The sequence below is a fragment of the Sebastes fasciatus genome, chromosome 22 (genome assembly GCF_043250625.1).
Source record: "Sebastes fasciatus isolate fSebFas1 chromosome 22, fSebFas1.pri, whole genome shotgun sequence".
NCBI classification, from domain to species: Eukaryota; Metazoa; Chordata; class Actinopteri; order Perciformes; family Sebastidae; genus Sebastes; species Sebastes fasciatus.
In genome coordinates, this window is record NC_133816.1 from 6818961 (window position 1) to 6837960 (window position 19000).

Below are 19000 nucleotides of genomic sequence, written 5' to 3' on the forward strand. Positions count from 1 at the left end.
GCACGCACTCACACACACATGCACCTCCTCACCACTCATGTCCCGCTGTTTCAATGGGTTTATGGTAGGAAGAACATATGCCCCCCCTGTGTTTTATACAGGACACACATGCAGACAGCTAAACAAACAACCAGGGGCTTAATTACCTCATAAGGGAGGCCAGGGGTGAGGGCTGCTGATGAGTCACAGTAGCATAATGTAAAAGGATGTGCAATGTAACACGGGAAAATGCAATGCACTCTGCTGTAAATGCAACCGATTTGTGGATTTTCATTCAAGTGGTGACTCAGTAGCAGAAAACTATACAGCAAAAAGGATCTATGATTGCAAGCAGTGTGGGAGTCTAACTAGCTCTTTTAATATCTCAGCTGCTTCGTGCAAACACACAAACTCACAAGACCCCCCTTGACTCGCTTAAATAGGGGGGCTGGTGTTGGCTCTCACAGGATGAAATGATTAGCTTCTAAACTGGTAGGCCCTCAACGTATGTAAAGGCTGATCAGCATATTTTTTTTCCAGTCAGCCGTTACACAAATTGACTCCGGATGCCATACGGGCATATGTGTCTGGATGTGCTTGCCACGCTGACCCTTTCTTGAGGCTGTCGAACAGCAACATGGCACTCCGGCAGCAGCAGCACTCCCTCACAACACACCATGTCAGACATTTCCTGCCAACCAGCCTGTCAACGCTGGGCTGTGTGTGGCAGCTTGTCTTTCTTTTTTTCTTTTGTCTTGTTGGCACAAACACATAAAACAGCAATATAAAAAACTCCTACCATCTGCAGGCAGAAATCCGTTTTGAGTTAAACCACCGTTTATAAACCAACTTTTCTTTTTTTTCTTCATTTTTTTTCATTTTTGTACTAGCACAACATCTCTGTTATCAGATCTTTCCAATATATATCTAACATAAATCAATCTTTAATAAACAAACTGTATTGCCCAGACTTATTAGACAAGATAAGATTTTATTGCATACAAGCAGCAATTCAAATAAGGCTGGGGGCTTGTCAGTGCTTGAACATCAGTTTGCAAGTCATGTCTGACCACAAAGCAAGGTCTAAAAGGGTAAATGATAGCCTCAACACAACACACACGGAAGCAGTGCCAAATGAGGCCATAGGAGGAGGGGGGGAGGGAGGTTCGGGGCAGTGGAGTAACAGAGACAGAGATCCCAAGGTCAGTGTTCTGGGGCCGGCTACAGACGAGGGAAGAGAGATGGCGTGGACAGATGTCAAAAGTGATAAGTGTCAGGCCTGACAAGCTCCAGCTTGGCTATCAGTTACTACTCCGGGCCCGGGGTCGGGCCGGTGCCAAGACAATGCCAACGCCTCTCTGTGACGATCAGTGCCTCCGGAGGTTGTGCAAAATGGCTGCCGCCATGCCAACGCATTATTACGAGTCACTGGCTCGGCAATTTTTTTTTCTCAAAGGAAGTGCCATCTGTGAGTGACAGCGGGGCTTCAGCCATTTATTTTGAACGCAGTAAACAAAGCTGCCATTTTTGCATTTTGAGGGTCTAGATGCTTGCGTATTACCACCTGCAAGGCTGTTTGTTGTCATGGGAGATATTAAGTGCAGTGTGATGTATATCCTTTCTGCATATCCATTCATCTAGTCGAATCCATGCTCTCTTATAAGCATCACTCAAGCAGCAGGACTAAATAAATCCTCATTTTCACATTTGAAAGCAGGGTGGACAAAAATCCAATACTCAGGAGAGTGCTTGGTCTTGCTTTAAGCATAACCGCTCACGAGAAGAGAAGGGGGCATCGGGAAATAAATCAATATCAGGCTATTTACTATCATATACTGTGGTCATTGATGATCTGTCAAACCATTTATTTCAGAGTCTGAACTGCACACCAAAATCATTTTCCAAAGAACTTTCTCTACATCCAAAACAAATAATGAATAACTCGCAAATCGATACAGTGTGCTTTATTGAGCTCACATGCTTGATTTGAGTCTGGCACCTGGCCCAATTGTTTTTCATTTGCTAGATATCCTCTTCTCTCCCTCCTTTGTTCTGCTTTGTATCAGGCTAAATAATTACAAAAAGACGCGGGCTTTGAATGATGTGCATATACAGCGTGTTTGACATGAACCATAGTAGAAAGACTATATCTTTTTTTAGGGATATTAAAGCTCCGTTGCACCCTGCCAGCACCATTGAATCACATGTTTCCAGAAAATAAAGACAAAGCCAATTTTAGCAAACTGATTTGACTGTTGAATATATAGAGGCTCAGCAGTGTGAATCAAAAACATCCGGCACCCTTGATCAGCGCCTCTCAAAGGGCCTTGGGTTTCTCAATGGAATTGGCGTTGGCAGCGCCACATCGACCCGGGTCACACCCCGCTGTTCTACTGAGTGGGGCTGAATAAAATCATCGCAAGCAGACTGAGAGCTCGCCAGGGTGGGGTCAACTGCTCTGACCCCCAACGGGAGGCAAGGCCCCATCTTCCTGAAAAAAACACTCCCGAAAAAGTGCCACTGTCAGCGGGATACTAACAGAATCACTGGGAGAGAGGTTCCGCGAAGACATTTTGAATGACAGGCAAACTAGCATTTTGTGCAATATTTGACAGGGACGCAGACCCAGCTCTTTGAGGAGGTCTACTTTCAAAGAGCATTGGTCACAAGCCAAAGCAGTTAACATGTGCTGCAGAATGTATACGAAAAAGTAACACCTTGAAATAAATGAGTGTTATGAGAGAACAAAATAGGAAAGACAAGTTCCTTAATTTAAGTGAAGAAAAACATTATGCCTCCCACTTCCAGAAAAAAACTACAGCAATGGGGTAAGTGCCAAGATGAAGCTTCTTTCATTTCCTGCCACCGCCTCACCTTGGTGAAACTGGGGCATTCCTGTCTGCCTAAGCATGAACGAGCGACTACCAGTCCTCACTGACCCACTCAGCTTTACCGTCTAAGGGTCCCTCTTGGGTCACGGCCTCAGTGTCACATGCCAGTGGGCGAGAGAGAGATATTGATTTCCAATAAACTCATTAAGAACTAAGAGAAGGACTTTCCGCACAGACACAACAATTTGTTTCTGTCAAAATAAGAGCTTAGCAGTCCGATTGCTTTCAGTTCACTCTTTTGCCCTTTTGAACTCATTGTTTTCCAAATGGCTCCAAGCCATATCAAGGATTTTAATATCAGCTGTCCCTCACTATATTTAAAGTTAGACAATTAGGTGAACGTGCATAATGTAATGGCTTCAAAATGAGGGTAATGAAATGATTATAATTCTGATAGCACTGACATTCTGGCAGTGGTTTCTTGCTTTGGGACACTTGCCATTATTTTACAGAATGACCGACTGATAACAACGTCATATATCGGCTGCTCTTGTGTTGTGCATCTGCTATCCCTGATGTTCACTGGCAGCTGACCATATCTGTTTCCATCCTAGCTGCAAATTATGTTTAATACGATGTGAAGCTTTCAAGGTTGGCAAATCTGGCACATTAAAATTAACATGTATACTGCCTATGTTTATATGAACGTATAGGGTCTATAAATGTATGAAGGTTATTTTTATTTTTATCTTTTTATTTATTTGCCAATTATTTCCCCTCCTTATAAGGTTTGACACCAACCTCCACCAATGCAATTCAGTTTCAGGACAGTTAGCATCTTTTACAAGGAAGTTCACATTGAATTTGCGACCCGAGACAGACATTTTGTGTCTGCCTTTGACCCCACTGTTTGGGGAATCCCGTTTGCTGTGCTGGGGATGCAGGGAATTAAACTTCCCCAGCATATCAATGATAAACTGTCAAGTCATCGCCCCCTTTTGCACCCGTTATGCCGCTTCTGCTCTTCAGGCCCCGGAAAGGATGTGCCTGAAGATCGAGATACCAACTGAGGACGTAGACGACTACAGTTATCGCAGCTCTGCCATTAATAAGATCGCCCGGTGGCTTGTGTCCCGAGGTTTGCTGGTCTGTGTTATCATGCCTAGGGACAATCTAAAATGAAACGGCGCTGGAAATATGGCGCCACTGTGACAGGGGGTAAAAATGGGAAGAAATGTGATGGGCCATGGTGTCAGTGTGGTTAATCGAAAATAATGGCCAGCAATTTATAGTTGCCGTCCTGACCAGCACTGGATGTACTGATGCAGGAGATCGAATTTTAATGTGTACATTCCATCACTTCATACAGGCTACTGATGTTTAGGGCCCCGGCCAAACAGCACATGAATCTATGGACGGAGGTTATCATAGAGCAGTAATAAACTGGGAAACACTCTAAAAACAGATTCTGTCTGCTGGGTTTGTGCGTGTGTGTGTGTGTGTGTGTGTGTGTGTGCGCCAGCACATGTTATAGAACCCTGTTCCACATTAGGGCGATTTGACAGTCATCTGATTTCCACCTGCGGCCATTGTCATAAATAAACGGGAGAGGGAGACGGAGGAGGGGAGCTCATGGGAGATGCAAATGAAGGACACCTGCTGTGTTGTCGAGACCACAGGGAACCGTGAGACCCATCAGTATTTTTCCTCATTTGACAAGAGCCCATCTAATCTCCCTTCATCCCTCATTCCCCCAACACTTGAAATGGATCCTGGAAAAAAAAAAATAAGTCCAGATGCTGTGCGGTCCCATGGTGCTTTGTTATGCAGCATTGGTTTATGCTGTCACATAAGCTACTGTACTACAGTCCTGAAATATGCGGAATAGCTACAGCCTTTGTCATGGTTTAGTGAAGAACAGATCAAACTGACTGTATCAATACGTTATTTTTCTTGTTTCATAAAGAAAAAAACTAGCCTGTTTGTATTGCTGACATTTTTTATAGGTTTAGTACATGCAAATATTTATGTACTGCAGTTGCAAAGCTTATTCAAATTTTTGCAAACTGTGACCTAGCAAGTGAGCTGATGCACCTTTCAGACTCACCCAGTGACCTGCGTTAAACCTGCATTAGATGTAAATCTAAATAGACCTAGCTTTGTGACCCAGGCAACTGTTTTGGCTGGAAATAAATAATACATGTTTGCATTAATCCTTACATATTGCACGCAAAGCACCATAAATCCATTTGTGCACTGGTACGTAGGGATGGACTGGGTAATGAATGAATGATTGACGGACTGGCCTGAGTTGGCTCCTAATGCACACCTCTTGTGTCATGAGGAAAAAGGAAAAAAGAAAATACTACTTATTGGGAAGGAGAGGAGGTCGATAAAACTTTCTCCTGTGATCTATGCTGTTAGCTGACTACAAGCAGCACTTAACCAAGACATTACAGGGCTTTTTTGTGACAACGCCTACCTGGAAGGGACTTGAGCAGAGGCAGACAAGTGTTTGCTGTAGGGAGACAGCACATGGCAATAGGATGGATGTGGATTTTCATAATGATCTGTGGGAACCAGTATCGTGCCATGGGAAGAGTATGTGATGTGGTTTCGTTCGTGTCACACAGAAGTGAGCACAGCACAGCTTGACTAATCAGGAAAGTGGCTTGCTATGAATGTTCTATTCAAAAGAGCTTCTCATCAGCAGGTCTACATTGAAATACAGAAATTATACATCAGCTGTGACTCATGCTCCTCAGTATTAGGTAAAGTCACTCATTAAGCTCAGACTGTATTGTCGCTTCCCTCGGCTCGGAGCACAAACACTAAATAACCTTCTATAGGGCTTAAGAGGTGGAAATCAGCTGCATACAATTTTTTCTTTCACACCGAGTCATTTTCTGCATTTCACCGCCGACGTCAGAGCTCTTAATGAAGACAGCGTAGTTCACCGCCGCCGAGTTCTGCACAGCCAGTCTAAAGATTTTATTTCACTGCTTCCACAGCTTGCCTTATTTCACTATGGCTTAATGAGAGTCGTTTGGAATAATAGGCTTCCATTGAACGGAGGCATCTGCATCCACACAGCTCTAAATGAGTGAGCTAATTTCCAAAGATAATCACCTCTCCTGCTGTGTTTTTATGCGGAGATGCTGTAGATTTTTAGCCTCGGATTTAATGAAGTAAAAAATTACCTCCAGTCCTCCGGTAAGGTATACGGAAGCTGAGCGTGTCACTGATATCTGTCTTTAAATTGTGAAGGAAAGGGTGTTATTTTCACAAACACGGCAGGTTGTGAAATGATTAATGTCTGGAAAGTTAGCATATTTGAAAACCTGGCATACTATATTACCTCTTCTATGGACTCAGGTGAACCAGTCATTTAAAGTCCATTAGCACTACTAAAATATGGCCAACTTTAAATGTTTCTCGTCAGATTATTCAATAAATGCAAATGTAGTTAAACTAAACAACAGGCCAAAATTTAAATATATTATTTAAAGTTAAATGAGAATCTCCTTCAATTCTGCTGCTGTAAATGATATTGGCGTAGAGGGCCTGCTGAGGGCAGCCATCAGATCCATTAGCTCAGCACATAATCATCACAACTTTCTTACTGCAAAGAAATCCTTTGCTTTACTGACTGCTTGAAATTGAAATTTCGACTAGCCGAACTGAAGTACTTCACGCTGCTGTAGAGACATAAAAAGATCTACAAACGCTTTTTACATGTTTCCAAGAGCAAACAAGTGAGATTTCTTAGGATGCCTGGGTAATGAAGTCCACCGGGACATCCGGAGACACAATTAAAGGATGAAGTGAGCTCTCTCTTTCTTCCTCTCCACTCGCTCTTGTCTACTCCCTGTGTGTGTGTGTGAGAGCGTTGTCACTGATGACACAGAAGCTGTGGCGTCACGCAGTCACTGCAGATGGCAAATATGGAGAGAAAAAAAAAGGACAGGAAGGGAGGAATCGCTTACAAACAGCGTAGGCCATTTTGACAGAGAGAAACCCTGGCTTGTCAGAACAAATGGGAAAGGTCACAAACTGTGACAATGTAGTAATGTCCCATTCACTGAACTACACTCTCCCTTTATTTAACTTCCCACTTTCACGTCAACTAACTTGTCTTTAAAAAAAAATGTCATGCCCTTTTATTTCTGTAAAGGTTGCTCTCGAGGCAGCCACAAGCAGGGGAGACTGAGCTGTTTATCACATTCGCTGTGTATTTATGCAGTTAGGCTAGAGAGAAACTGTCAGTAATTTGGCAACATTTGCAGTACTTTTCCCCCCAGCGGCTCTGTTGGAGTGGCTGTTGCAAAAACTATATACAATATGAAAGAAACAGCAGCAGAGGTTAATTCCCTGGTGCAGTGTTATGCAGGCTGGCAGTCCAAGCGGAGGAGCAAGACAACAATATGGCTAGCAGCTAGCGCAGGACATCCTCCTCACAGCTTTGTGTTTAGCTTATCACAATAGACGGTCTGGAAGGTTTCCAAATAACGGCAGAGGGTGGGAAGACGGGGGAGAGAGCAGAAGGAAGGGGATGGAAGGGGATTGCATTGTAATGTGTTTTCATGGCTACCAAATGAACCTTTCTATAGACTGTGACACAAAGAGCCCAGTACTGTAAAACACACACACACTCCTGCTGGACTGTCACAGGAATGAAAATGGCAAAAGGAAAACCCACTCGCAGTATTAAAAGCTTGAGGTGTGACGGCCAGCATCAACAGCTAAATTGCCTTCCGTCCACACATTTTTTTTTTAGTGCATATTAGCTTTACTTTTTATAATAAAACCTGCTGTAATTGACGCCTTTTTTTTCTTGTCTAGACCCGAGGCAAGCCATCAAATATGAACACTTAAAACTAGTAAGCCATTTCACAGTCAATCTAAATCAAAGTTTCAACCACAGTCATGGTGGCAAGGTTTCCGTAGGGATCTTTTTTCCCATGTTGCCTTCAAACCATTCATTTGTGTATCTAAGTTAACTTTATAGATCTCATTTAAATCCATAGAAGAATGTGTGTTTTGTCTACCCACCTTTCCCTTGTTTGTTTTGCTGCCTTGTCTATTTTTTCTACTCCAGAAACTTTAATTTATTCCCATCTCAACTCATAGTCTTACTAATCATGTGCATATGTACAAATATTCTAATTTTGATATATATTCAAATCGTTAAAAAAAACAGATATTTAAACATGAAATTGGATATTCGATTGTTTAAAAAAGCAGCACTATGTTGGCTGTCTTCCTTATGCACTGAATGCACAGCATGAGGGGAGTCACACATCGATTGATAATGAAATGTAACGTTAGGTCAAGCTGAACGAGGAATAATTAAACAACAACCATAATGATGGCAGAGAACTTTCGCCATGTAAACAAACCAGGTACCTATTAGGTGTGAGCTCCAGATCAGACTAGAGATGTAACCATTTCAAAGATGGGTGAGTAGTACTTGATAAATGCTGACATTTGTACTTTTTTAAACAGAAAACACACACTTTATATTGTGATATTTACTGGAAATGACTCAGGCAATCTCCTGATGATCTCCCTCCTGCCAGCTGCCACCTTATTTAGGTTATGGATGAATATATCAGCTAAAAGTGATTGGCTGAGTACATCTCCGGTTGATTTTTTTTTTTAGGCAATGTTAGTCATTTTATCAGCTAATTTAATGGTCTGCTTCCCGTAGAACGAGAGCCGCTCAGCTGCTCAGTGGGCAGTGAGAGGTGAATAGATATTTGAATAGTTTGAATCTATTTTGTTTTTAAAGAGCGGATATTCAAACATCAATTTTGGCCAATTTTTACAGCCCTAGTGCGCATCCGTTTCGCTCTCATCCCCTCATATAATCCCACCACTTCTCTTTGCGAAATCCTACCTGCACTGTACACAGTCACACATGCCCAGCATGTTGTCGTCTGATCTTAAACCAAACCTCATATTATCCTTTTTGCTACCTAGGGATCTGATCTCAGGCTTATTTGTTGCCTTACATCATGTAACCCAAGTAGCATGTCGTGTTAAACTTTCACAGATTGGAGCGTAAAAAGAGAAGGCCGTACCCAAGCATTCCAATTCCCACGTACAAACTCTCCCTTTCTCACTGTCAGAGGCACGATGGTGTCCGGTTACAGCGATGATGCTAAAACTCTCCTGGAATGTTTCTTTAGGGGTAGATCGATGGGAGAACACATGCAAGGACAAGGTAGGGGTAGGTAGAGGATTAAGTGTGGCAGCTTGGGTTACACTGCCCTACACCTGACATGGACTTCTCTTGAACAGCGTGAGGAATTTAGTGGAAAATCTTCGTATCAGAGGTCAGGGAAATTCTAGTTAACTTCGCCCTGTAGGCTTTGGGGATTTCATGGATGGCTGATGGTATTCTCCATAAGTTTGCATCTGTAAAAATCTGTGTGAGGTTATGAGGTGTGTCCTTGAAAATCCTTCTCATTGGGCCAATGGATGGAATGGCATAATGCGCCTGTGACTGTGGTGTGACAGCACGCCACAGCCAATTTCTCTTGCTGTAACTCTCATGACTTGATGACTTTCTTCGTCGCATGGCCAATTTCACGCCTGTGCAAATATCAACATTGAATAATCATGATGTGGATCTGCGTTACATGTGGAGCCGTAAATAGCTTAGTGACTTCATGGGGTTTGGTATGCGTATCATGCCGTCTATAAATCTGAGCTATTTGTGGTATCTTGAGCCATTCTGCATGAACTTCATTTCAGAGTAACCCAAGTCTGCTAAACAGCTCTGGCTAAAACTGCCTCTCTATGTTTAACTGTTGCCATCTCATCTCCCAAAAGATTTGCGTATACACAGGTCCAAATATAGTTAATTGCCAAATGATTCATGGGGCTGTGAAAGTTAGTGGATACGGATGCCTTATTTGCTGATTTGCAGTATGCTTCTCAAATTTTTGGATGCCCAATGCAAGTGAGTAGGACTGTTGGGAAATGCATGTTTTAAAAAACTGTCATAGCAACCCTTGGTACCATTTAAAGAAATTTAAACACTGATATTATTCTATAAATACATAGCTTGGGTCATGTGCGCCATAGTTTTCTAGCCCGACTAAATATAAACAAGGCCCGTCTGTGCAGTGTTATCTGTAACGGTGTGATGCAACTCCCCGAAACCCCTCTGAAATAGTTCCTAAAATATACATGAAAAGGGAATGGAGAGATACACCCGTTTTTCTGTTTCGGCTGTTTGGAGACGCGAGTACAACCTTCATCTGTCATCCCTAAAATATCACAACGAGGAAAGAAATAAAGGAAGGCGAGAAGAAGCACTGAATGAGAAAGACAAAGACGACTTTGGATGGAGATGTCAGCATTGCTAGCACCACTGGAGCACATCTGTATGAGCAACATTCCTATTCCCGTATAATAAAAAATGACAAAATACCCCAAAAGTTTCCTCTTAGGTTTGAAATTGTCAGGTCAAGAAAATGCTGCAACTTACATTAATGTCTAATACTCGCTCATTTTTTTTCCCACACAGAGCTCTGTATTCCCCCCGGGCTACCATTTGCTTTGCAAAATGCATGCATGAAATTCTTGAGACCAGCCTCCCCACGACAGTCTAAATAATAGATTACCAACACAGCATCTAGCCTGCGCTATAACTTCAGCCCCAACTGCCTGGCCTCATTAGCGAGGGAAGTGTAAAAGATAGCCAGCTGCTAGCCCAGGTGACGGCGCTCAGCTCTGGCCTTTGGCAGTAGCGGCCCACCCCTAAAGAGAATATACAGCGTCTCGCTCTGTGCAATTCATCTTGTAATCCGCCTTAAAGCTGCTAAGCTTCTGTTGATGGCAAATGAATGGAGACCAATGGCAGGAAAAACGGAGACAGAGGGGACAAGAGGGTGGAAGTTTCACTGAGCAGCGCAGTAAGGGAAGAAAAGGAAAACGTGGTAGATTCATCTGAGAGGAATGACGGTTGGTTTGGGCCGTCTGGTCAGAACCAGAGGTGACCTAAGCCATTTTCATCCACTGATTGTCCCCCTTTCTCCCTCCTTCTGCCCCTCCCTCCATCTCTTTTCACTCTCTCCTCCGTTGCTCTATCTTTCTCACCCTCTCTCTCTCCATGTTCGCTTCCAAATGGCAGTCATTATACCGGACATGAAAAGTCATTTTAGTTCCGCCTGGCTTCTTCAAAGCAGCTAGCTATAATTGCAGATTGAGTAGGGAGAGAATGCCGGGGTTACACAGAATTTAAACATTGACTCCTAACCTTGCAGTGATGCAGGAATTTAAATTTGAATTCAAAAAAAGGGAATGAGAGTTAATAAAGAACCAATATTTACACAATGTTGATGTTAATCAGTCCCAATTCCCAGTCTTTTTCTGTACAATATCTCTGTCTGCTGGTGAGATATCCATACATGTTTAAACATCTCCCTGTGGACGTGAGTGCCAGACTCTGTGAGCGGATTGGAGGCACTGGATCCCATTACAACACGTGTCACTTCAAGAATTATGGCACAGATTGGGGAAACACTTCCAAATTATGAAAAATCCATCCACTATTAAATGCATTCCTCATTCGTGAAATTGCTATGTGGCAATGTCACTGCACTTTTTAATGGAATTTTCTCCCCTTTGCCAATTCCACTGGGAGTCTGGGAAATGCAAATGGCCAGCAAATACAAATCCCAATCATCATTGTTCTTAAGCCTCATTTAAGATAAAAGTTAGGTCATATTTTAGGTTATGCGAAAGATTTTATGCACAGCAACAAACACAATGTGTTGTCTATTCTTAGGATTAGTTCTATCATTTGTATACAGTCTTTCACACCCTGCGTGTGTCTGCTCATATTTGAGTATGTGCACTAGTGTTTTTGTTTTACAAATTCAGCCCCGAAACAGTTTACAGTCCCCGAGGGTCATATATATACACGTTGCTCTTTCCCAGTTTACGAGGTAGCCACCAGCCTGAGCTGTGCACCCCTCCCTTGCACTTATCTCTTGCACCCTTCTATTTGGCACAGCAGGTAGCGTAATTGTTCTTGGAAAGAGCCTATCAACTAAAGGCTCCGTTTTTGACTTCTCGTCGTAGAGACCTTTATCATAACACCCCATTTTTGCCCGGCTCCAGGCTCTAACCGCAGAGTGCCTCTGAACAAAAGTGTTTGCTAAGTCATTCCCTTTTGATGGAGGATAGGGGGGGTGAGTGAAGAGGGAGGCGGATAGATGGAGAATATAGACTGGAAAATATGTCTTCTGTAGGAGACCCTCCCCGCCGTCCACTCCCTCTAGCCCCCCACCACCAACCCATGAAACGCAACCCCTACTAGCTCTCTTGCGAGCAGAAACAAATTCTAAAACTGTCATACTTTAATTGAAATTCCATCACTTGTGTGGCTGCTATTGTGGAATAATTTGATAAAGCTGTGTGACATGAATGCACAGAGCCCGACCGCCACTTCTATTTCTTCCCCCAGCTTTTATTTCCTCATTCCGTTGGTTATTCAAATGAACCTCAGTGGATTCGGCTCTCAGCCTTTCCAAAAAAAATTAAGATAAGAGGAAATGAGACAATGGGAAGGGCATAAAAAGAAATAATGTTGTGGGTTGCAACACAATCAGAAAGTCTTAAAAAAATATCACCAAGTTACCTTTTTTTATACCCCCATCACTTTCATTGCAATATTTGAAACCAGTTATTATCTTCCACTTCTTCTAATTAGCCCTAACTCTCTCAAAGTGCTAACAGTGACAGGATGTTAGTTGCTAGATGGGGGGTGATCAAAAATGGAGGTCAGAATTCCAATGCCCTGCCAGTGCCACTGACCCCGATCCAAATCCATACCAGCATACTCCCTCCCCCTCTATGTCTTCACAACTGGCTACAGGCGTTTGGCATCCATCATATCTCCTGAAACCCAATCTGCAAGCAAAGGACAGCTGCGGCGGAAAAGCAGTCCTCCCCGTTTCTGACACATCGGTACTCCCCCTGTACGCAAAAGCCTGGAGGCAGAGCCCAGTCTAGGGGGAAGCGTTCTAACCATACTGTACCCAACGTTAAGTTGAGCCACGTTGGAAGTGACACTATGCTTAGTGTGTTAGAATGAGTGAAACCAGGAGGAAAGGATGGGGAACTTTTTTCATGATATCTCGTTTTGATGAGACTCATCTGAGACAGAGAGAAAGAAAGAAGAAGATGAGAAAGGACAGAGAGAAACACAAAGAGGAGTAAACAGGAAAGAACAAGCTCAGCTGTAGCCCCGTGCTCCCTCTACTGCCAAATAATATTTACGCCTCAGCTTTTCTGCCCTGACAGGGTGATGGACAGTAGAGGTGATTTTGCCTGGGCGTGAAAATAGGCTCCTTATTATTCCAACCCAGTGGCAACTTGAATATCAATAAAAAAAAAGCTGCCCGCGTTCCCCTATGTGTAAAACCAATGCCCCGTAGCGGTGGTTTTTATCAAGCAACCCACCCTTGACGCTAGTTATGCAGTACTAGAGGTTACGGGAGGAAATGCTTGCCAAGTAAATAAGTGAGTGAAGCGATTGAATCGAGGGGAAAAACACAGCGGGACCGGGGCCAAAGTGAACCAAGGGTAAAGTCATGATCACTTCATTATGCTGGAGTGCAGCTCAGTGTTGTGCGAAATCAAACTGCTTTCTCATTTGTCACAATGCATCAAGCCGCCCCATGTGAAGTGGGCTTGTAGTCGGCTGGAGGCCCCTGACGCACAGGCACAAACGTCGGTTGATGAACATGAAGAAACTAAACTGCAAGAAATACAAAACGCATACACACATGTACGTATAGAGTACACATACCGACACCACTACGACACGTGGGCATACACCTTGCCACCCTGCCTTGTTTTGCTCCAACATGACCTCTACCAGTCAAACTTCCCCCTGCATCCGCCAACCACCCACCCTGCCAGCTAGCCAGCCGGCCTGCCAGTCAGTGGGTAGTTGTTAAGGGCTGTTGCTGGCACAAAATAAGCTAGAATACACCCACTGGATTACAGAGGGCAGGCAGTGAGGGGGGTGATTGCTAACAGACCTATTGGCACTCCATCTCCTCCAGCTCCAACGCCACGGCGCCTGATAATTGTGGCCTCCGTGTTTACGTATCCATTTTTGTAATGTAAGTGTTGATTTCTCATTCCACACTCGTAATAGGGGCCCTGGCCTTGGAATTCCTGAAGTAGTGCTCACACACTGCAGGCACACACGTACACACAAACTTTTTTCTCGCTCTTTTTGTCCGCAATTGAAAATAAACCAGTGAGTCAGAGCTACTTGGCTGTGCTAAGACAATGGGAGTGAGGTGCAGGCACACTTGTTTGTAAGAGGGCTTGGCTTTGTGCCGAAGAAGAACTCGGATAAGGGAATGTTGAAAGCTCCCGCCGTCCTTCACGATGCCTCCGTTACATTAAATTCACTGCTGTCAATGAGCTTATATCTATAAGCTTAACATTTAACCCGCATATGTAGTAGCGCTTTAAAAAACACTTAGGCAGGTGAGTGTACATTCGAGAAGTAAAAAAGGACATCTGAAAGACATTGTTGACTTTTCTCTAACGTTCAGTCTTGAAAATACCCAGCTGTCGCTTCGAGACACTGTCAGAAATGTGGGATATGATTTCAGAATGTGCTTCAGGCACAAAAAGCTGGAGAAAAAAGTGCATCGGCAGGCACGCAAAAATGGCCCAACTCCCTTATAGGCACTTTCTAAACCCTTATATCATTTTTCAATTTAATGGCTTGCATGCCATGAACTGTTTGTATCCTTCACACACACACACACACACACACACACACACACACACACACACACACACACACACACACACACACTGGTGAAAGCTTGACTCATTTCTCCTTTCATTTCCTTTTACCCTATAATACGGAATTACCTTTTCACAATACACATGAAGATTTTTCCACAACAAGTTCCATGTTATTTTAGAGGGTTTAGAAACGCCACTGAGTGAAGGATGAAGAGAAGATGGGCGCGTCGGCGCCGCTTTTTCCAATGACTGAGACACTTTGCTCCCTTCAGCGACTTTGGATGGCAGCACTTTGAGCGAGCAACTGCCTTATATCCATTTTGTCTCCTCTTTTTTTGAGCGCCGCTGTCGCAACAGCAAAATTGGAAATCGAACGCGTGGTGACAGCGTTAATTGCGCCGTGTCAAAATTGGGCGAGCGCTAATTGTTTGAGCTGGGAACTGTAAAACATGTACGACAGTGGAGGTGCTGGCAAGTGCTTACTGGCTGTAAACTGGGAATTGCTTGAGCAAACACACACAGGCACGCTGATTTGCATACGCACACACGCTTACTGGCCTTTTGAGCACCTCACTGCCCTACTCCACCTTCAATCACTGCTTTTTTCATTTGGCTCAGACAGCAATCATTACAATGCATAGCCTTTTTTAGGCCTTTTGTTTTGCTCCATAATGCTTCAATTACAAATCCTTAATTTTCAACAAGCTGATGGTTACATAACCAGGTATTTTGTGAGCTTTGGAAACCACTACGCCTATTTATGTTAAAATGGGTTTCTACATGGTGCCTAAAAGCCCTTCTTCATGGCTTTGTAGCCTCTCTACTGCATTCCCCTCTCTGGCTGAGGAGAATGAGTCCCCTAGTGGCCCAACTGGCGCACTGAGCACAGGTGGTGTGCACAGCTCTGCTGGAAATAAAGCTTCACTTTCACCTGATTGACAGAATATGTGCGTGACTGACTGACTGACTAACTGACTTCTCTGCCTGCCTCACTGACTTTCTGATTTTTTTTTTTTTTTTAAACATGTGAGCTCTTTAAAAAGCAAAGTCAACTTTAAACCCCCGCGAAAATAAAAACGAGTTCTAAAAATAAAGACGGATAAGATGAGAGATCTCTGGAGAGTTTCAGGAATGCACTTTGAAAAATTCTTCACAATCTAGTCGCTGAAAAGGCTTCCACAACTCTAAAAAAAGGGTCCACTAAATGAACTGTATTTACATGACAGGGAGCTCAAAATAACGTTTGTGCAGGCGGGTTATTTTTGATAACATAAATGGGAACAAATTAACTGTAGTCTTCTCAAAACGCGATATTAAAAACAATGAAACGTGTATATTACGATGATTTATTGAAAAATGAACACATCTTAACATAAATCGTCTCTCCAAACCTCAAGACAAACCGCACACCATGACACAAACATCCCACCTGCGCATTAAAGGATGTAATATGTGTATATATATATTCAAAATAGATTAATAAACCAGTTAATGAAGGTACTTTATGCCATTCGTGGCGTTTACGTACTGTATTGTGGCTCGGAAAAGCGCTATCCAAGGATGCGCGCATTCATAATAATAATAAACTATGCGTAAAACACCTCTTGGCACACAAATAAAAGGGTTATATGCCTCAACACGCCAGACAGCATTACGCATATATACATTATGAGAATAAAGACAGTCCAAATAGGTATAACTGGTGTGTTTTTACCAACTTCATGAGGCTCTACGCACACCTGAAATCACTGCGGCACAAGCTCCAAACTCCCAGGCTCTCCAAACATTCTTACCTTATCACCATTGTGCGGTCAGTTTGAAACTCAGTCTCTCCTTTTTTCTGTACAAGTCGAGAGTTTTGTTGTTTTTTTACATCCAGTAATGACAGTCTAGTCCCGGGGAAATAGAATAATAACGTGGAGGAAAGAAATCCGTCCTCAGGTTCTTCTTCTTTCTTCTTCTCTTCCCCCCCCGTTTGTTCGCTCTTATTTCGCGTCTTTTCCTCGAGTTGTCCGTCACCGACGCGTCTTCGGGGTGAAAACCACGCACGTGTGAGCGTGTATATGCTACAATATTCTCTGGAAATGGGTTCTGTCTGTGTTGTGCTCGTTAGATCTTCATTGGATTGAACGTGGCGAGACTGTGGTTGTGTTTGAAGAGTGGTGCGGTGTTGGCTGGGACGCACAGCCCCCTTGCGCTCCCTCTCTCTCTCGCTCTCCTTCTCTCTCTCTCTCTCTCTCTCTCTCTCTCTCTCTGTCTCTGTCTGTCAGTCTGTCCGTCTGTCTCTTTCTCTCTCTCTGCCGAGACCTGAGCACGGACTGAAACCCCAGGCAGAGAAAAACGGGAGACTGAGAGAGAGAGAGGGAGGTAGAGAGATCGAGAGAGAGAAAGAGGTGTGTGTGAGTAGGAGGGGTGACGTCACTCAGCGAGGTCCCACTTTCCCAACTCTCCTGGATCAACCCCCCCAACACACACACACACACACAAGACCACTGCAGGAATGTGCACTGGGACATGGCTATTTTAGAGGAAGATTTGTGCGTGTTTGGGTCTGACATACATAATTATTTCCAGTTAGTAAACCGTGAGAATATGAGTGCATGTGTGACACCACATGGGTCTGCATAGGACTACAGCTATGTTATTATGATGGAGGATAGCAAACATCCTATACATCATGATGCAACCAACAGCATATTATGCAATAATATATAAGAAGGATTAATAAAAATGGCACAAAAAAAAAAATTGGAACAAAAATGGGAATGAGAAGGCTACATCAAAAAATGTTCAGAGTGTGAATGTGTCACCAGCAGTGGTGGAAAAAAGTATTCAGATATCTTTCTTAATACCAACATGTGAAAATATCCCATTACAAATATAAATAAAAGCAAAAAACAAATGCATTCAAATTTTACTTCAGTAAAAGTATTGAAGTGTTATCTGCAAAATACTAATTATACAGTGAAATGTGCTTACTGTGCTTGTAAAATTGTCATTATAAGGTTATTCATTGTGCCGGTGGATGATAATTACTGATGCATCAAAATGCAAGCAGCATCTGCCTATTTTTATGTGGTTTTATATTTTATATGGGGCATTTTTATACTTTATCATATTTTATATGTTCATTAGACATTTTTAACATCCTTAATGTGAAATGATCTTGTGTAGCTATAGCTGTCAAATAGATCTAGTAGAGTAAAAAGTGAAATATTTCCCTTTGAAATTTAGTATGAGTATGATGAGTGAGAAAAATGTGCAATACAAGTTAGAATAAAGTACCTCAGGTTTGTACTTAAGTACAGTACTTCAGTAAATGTACGTTACTTTCTACCACTGAACCTTAAAGGGGCAATGTTTAATATCTGGCCACATGCTCCAATTAAATAGGGAGCAGCATTTCACCTCTCCTACTGGGTCCACACCATAGACTGTATATAAATGGATGACATGACAGCTCCCTGAAAGTGAAGCCAAAATGTATTGATCGCCCCCTGGTGGCTGGTTGCAGTATAGGTCATACACCCAGGCTGCTCCATGTTAGCAGATGGGACATGGGCCAAACTAACATGTCAAAGTACACATCAAATGCATTTTTCCCAAAGATGTTTTCCCTCTTTAGGTAGTTCTTATCACACTGGTATGTTCAAGTGTTCATTTTTCTGATAAGTTTGGTTTTAATGAGTTGTTTAAAAAAAGGGTGTGAGACGTCATGATTGACAGCTGTGATTGACAGCTGCTCTGAGTGAAAAAGTTGCACAGCTGGAGGCTCGGCAATTGTACGAGAGAGGAGATGTAACTTTCCATAACCGCCACCAGTCTGCGTAATAGAACATGTGTCAATTTGATAATAAATGTAGTTGTAGAGATTATTACATTATGGTGAGTAGTTGTTGTCTTTCTTGCCAAACAGCTACCGTGGTGCTAACGTAGCAGCTAGGTGGCTCATGCTAACAAGCTGCTGCCGTGCTCGGCTCGTGATTGGCTCGGGCGGGTGTGTGGGCAGGACCTTGATACCGTGGCTTCAGCCCCCCCGATCATTACTGCGCAGATTCTAGCTCCATATGACGTCAAAATCTCAAGATGGCAGCTCACTTATACGTTATATTTTGTCTTCACTTTTGTACAGTGGGAGGAGGTGGAGACGCGTCGTCCATCTATATATACAGTCTATGGTCCATACAATCTAAATTTATCATTTATAAGTTTTATCGTTTCTGCCACTTTGTATTTAATCCAATAAACTCACTATCAAAACGTACACGGACCATGGCGTTATTATTGACAAGCCCTCGGGGCAGCTCTACTTCTTCGTCCTCTCATTTTGGACTGATGGGCAGACAGGACGCTACAGTGGCTCGCTATCGCCTCTAGAAGTACAAGTGTTTTAACGA

At 43.1% G+C, this 19000-nt stretch overlaps 1 protein-coding gene across 29 annotated transcripts in view; it reads right to left on the bottom strand.

The window, feature by feature from the left end:
- LOC141760990 (receptor-type tyrosine-protein phosphatase delta) overlaps window positions 1-19000 on the bottom strand; it is a 400655-nt gene that overhangs the window by 122873 nt on the left and 258782 nt on the right. For 4 of the 29 annotated variants that reach the window (XM_074624165.1, XM_074624161.1, XM_074624163.1 and 1 more), the window contains exon 1: window positions 16397-16929. The exons of 20 other annotated variants lie outside the window; for them this stretch is intronic. The gene's annotated coding sequence lies outside the window, so the exon portion shown is untranslated. Of the gene's footprint in view, window positions 1-16396; window positions 16931-19000 lie in introns of those variants that run through there. 5 more of the 29 variants (XM_074624145.1, XM_074624164.1, XM_074624160.1 and 2 more) reach the window with 3 other exon arrangements.